A 215-nucleotide genomic window follows, 5' to 3' on the forward strand; every position below is an offset into this window, starting at 1 on the left:
CAACTAGGTCATAGCTTTCTAGCAGCATGGTGGCTTCCAACTCCTCCTGTTTGTTGCCCATGCTGCATGCATTGGTGTAGAGGCACTTCAGCTGGGCTGTTAGCCGTGTCACCTTCTTAGCGGAACACCTCTTAATTCCTTTGAGGTATTTCACTGGTGTTTCCCTGTTAGCTCTTATTACCTCAGGAGCCCCTGGCTCATCTTTGTAAGACTTC

The sequence above is a fragment of the Haliaeetus leucocephalus genome, unplaced genomic scaffold (assembly GCF_000737465.1).
Source record: "Haliaeetus leucocephalus isolate CR32 unplaced genomic scaffold, Haliaeetus_leucocephalus-4.0 Scaffold678, whole genome shotgun sequence".
NCBI lineage: Eukaryota > Metazoa > Chordata > Aves > Accipitriformes > Accipitridae > Haliaeetus > Haliaeetus leucocephalus.